The following is a 2,500-nucleotide window of genomic DNA, read 5'->3' as shown; positions in this document are numbered from 1 at the left end:
GAGCCGCGTGCGTGCGTGAGGGAGGGGGAGGGGGCGTCCCCTCCCCCCGCCGCTCCCCGGAGGCGCTCTCCTCGTCCTGTCGCCCGCCGCCGCCGTCGTCTCGTGCGGCTCGTCCTCCGACGCGCGCGGGTGCGTCGACCTGTCGGCCGCGGACGCCGCGCCCCCGCCGGCTCCCCGCTTCCCGCGTCTGCGCGGGAAGCAAGAGGGGGGGATGCCGGCGGGGCAACGCGGCGAGCGCGGCCGGCAGAGCACCGGCCTGCTCGGCGGGCCGGGGGGCGAGCGTCGAGCGACGGCGGCGGCACCGGGGGCCGCAAGCGCGACAGCCGAGGGGTGTCGCCGTCTTCGGGGGGCGGCAGCTCCTGGGGGGGGGGTGGGGCGGCGCCGGCGGCGGCGCCGTCTACCCCCCCGCGCGCGGGACAGGGCTGTCTCCGGGCGTTCCGGGCCGTGGCGCGGGTGTGCGCACGGCGTTTCGGGCGGCGCGGCGGCCGGACCCGCGAACCTCCCCTCCGACCCGGCACGGCTGCCTCTCGAAGAGGGAGCCGTGGCGGGAAGGGGGGGGCGCGAGCGCAGTCTCGGCCGCTGGCGCCGCCCGGGGCGGGCGAGGCCCCCCCCCGGCCGGGTCGCGTCCCGCGCGAGCGGGCGGCCCGAGCCACGTCTCTCCCCCCGGGCGCAGCGCCGGGCTATCGAGGGAAACCCCGGGCCCCGGGGCTAAGGAGGACGAGGTGGTGGCGGCGGATGCCGGGCGCGCCCCCGCGGGCGGACGCTCCCCCGAGGGCGGCAGCCGGGGGAGGCACCCCCGCGGGGCCATGCAGGTCGTTTCCCTCACCCCAGGGCCAGGTACCTAGCGTCCGCGCTTCGGCGGCCCTCCCTCGGCCGAGTCCGGGGGTCAAAGGCCAAAGGAGCCGGGCGGCGGTTTAAAGACTCGAGCGGCACGGCGCGAGCCGCGGGGGGGGCGTCCGCCCCCGCGGGCCGCCGTGCCGGAGAAGGGGGGGCGTCTCGCTGCCCCAACCTGCCCCCCCTCTCCGCGGGCCGGTCTCGGCGGAGAGACCGCGGCGCGGGTCGGCCGCGGCCGACCTGCCCGCCCTCGCAAACGGGGCCACCCGCCGGCCGGAGCGCGGGCTCCGCGCCGGGGGAAAGAAAGGCGCGGCGAGCCCCCGCGGGGGGGGGCGGCCGCCGGGGGGCCGCCCCGCGCCTTTGGACGCTCGCGCTGCGGCCGCGCTCGGGGCGCGCCGCGCTCCCCTCTCCCGCTCCTCGCCCCGCCCTCGGCGCCCAGGGAAAGAAAGGGGGGGGCGAGCCACACCCCCCCCGGCCGAGCGGCGGCGGCGCCGCTCGGCGTGCCGGTCGGTGCCGGTCGTCCGTCGGGTCGTCCGGGAGGGTTCCCCGGCCGCATCCGCTGGCGGCCGTCCCGTCCCGCGTTTCCCCGCCCGTCGCTTCCGTCTCGAGGGCGGGCGCGCGGCGCGGGGGCGTCCCGCTCCGGGTCTTCGCGTGGAAACGGGGAGAGTGGGAGCCGCCCCCCGCGCTCAGCGCCGTCCGCCTTTCCGCTGGGGCCGTGCCGGCGGCCCCAGGGGGCCGAGGCGAGAAGCGGCTGCGGCGGCGGTTTTCGCGGCGGCGGTGGCGGCCGCCGCCGCCGGGCGGGGTGGCCGGGTTCGCCCATCCGGCGCGGGCCGGTGGGCGGCCGCGCGTCGCCGGCTCGCGCTCCAGTGGCCGGCCGCGCTTCCTCCGGCGTCGGTGGAAGGCGGCGTCGGCGCCGAGGTTCGCCGGCGGGGCGAGAGGCGACCGTGGTGGGCGGAGCCGGCTCGTCGCAGCGCGGGCGCAGCCGGGCGTCCGGCTCCCGAGCGAAGGCGGGCAGGCGTCGCGGCCGGGCGTGCCGTAGCCTCCGGGGGGAGGCCGGTCCGAGCCCGGGCGCCTGGGCCGCCCCCGAAGCGCGCCAAGGGTGTGTGTGTGTGTGTTGCGTACGTTTCCCCAGGGTCGGTCGGGAGCGCGGGCTCCCCCGCCCTTTGGCCGCTCGGGGTTTTCCGTTGTTTTCCGTTTCCCCTGTGCTCGTACGGTCAAGCCGAGGCGAGGGCCTCTCCGTCGCGCCGCGTCGCGCCGCCGCGCCGCGCCCCCTCCGCGCGTGCGGAGGGGGGTGGGCGGCGGCGGGGCCGGCGGTCGGTCCGGCCGTCCTCAGAGAAGGGGCCGCTCTCGGCGAGCGGTCCCGGCCCCTCCGCGCGCGCGGGGCGGTGCCGAAACCGAGACAACTCTTAGCGGTGGATCACTCGGCTCGTGCGTCGATGAAGAACGCAGCTAGCTGCGAGAATTAATGTGAATTGCAGGACACATTGATCATCGACACTTCGAACGCACTCGCGGCCCCGGGTTCCTCCCGGGGCTACGCCTGTCTGAGCGTCGCTTTACGATCAATCGCCGTCTGCGCCGCCGAGCCCCCCCGCCCCAGCGCGGGGGGGGGGGGCCGGCGGGCCAGCAGCGGCGCGGCTGGGGTGCCTCGCAGGGCCGCGCGCGC

The 2,500-nt window shown here is 79.7% G+C and overlaps 1 non-coding gene across 1 annotated transcript; it reads left to right on the top strand.

Moving 5' to 3' along the window:
* Positions 1–2,235: 2,235 nt before the first annotated feature.
* Positions 2,236–2,388, top strand: LOC142359033 (5.8S ribosomal RNA). The gene has a single exon (XR_012762058.1). It is a non-coding gene; the product is annotated as a 5.8S ribosomal RNA (ribosomal RNA).
* The last annotated feature ends 112 nt before the right edge of the window (positions 2,389–2,500 follow it).

This window comes from Opisthocomus hoazin, unplaced genomic scaffold, assembly GCF_030867145.1.
Source record: "Opisthocomus hoazin isolate bOpiHoa1 unplaced genomic scaffold, bOpiHoa1.hap1 HAP1_SCAFFOLD_221, whole genome shotgun sequence".
In the NCBI taxonomy this organism is placed as follows: Eukaryota; Metazoa; Chordata; class Aves; order Opisthocomiformes; family Opisthocomidae; genus Opisthocomus; species Opisthocomus hoazin.
This window is presented reverse-complemented; position numbering and strand designations above follow the sequence as displayed.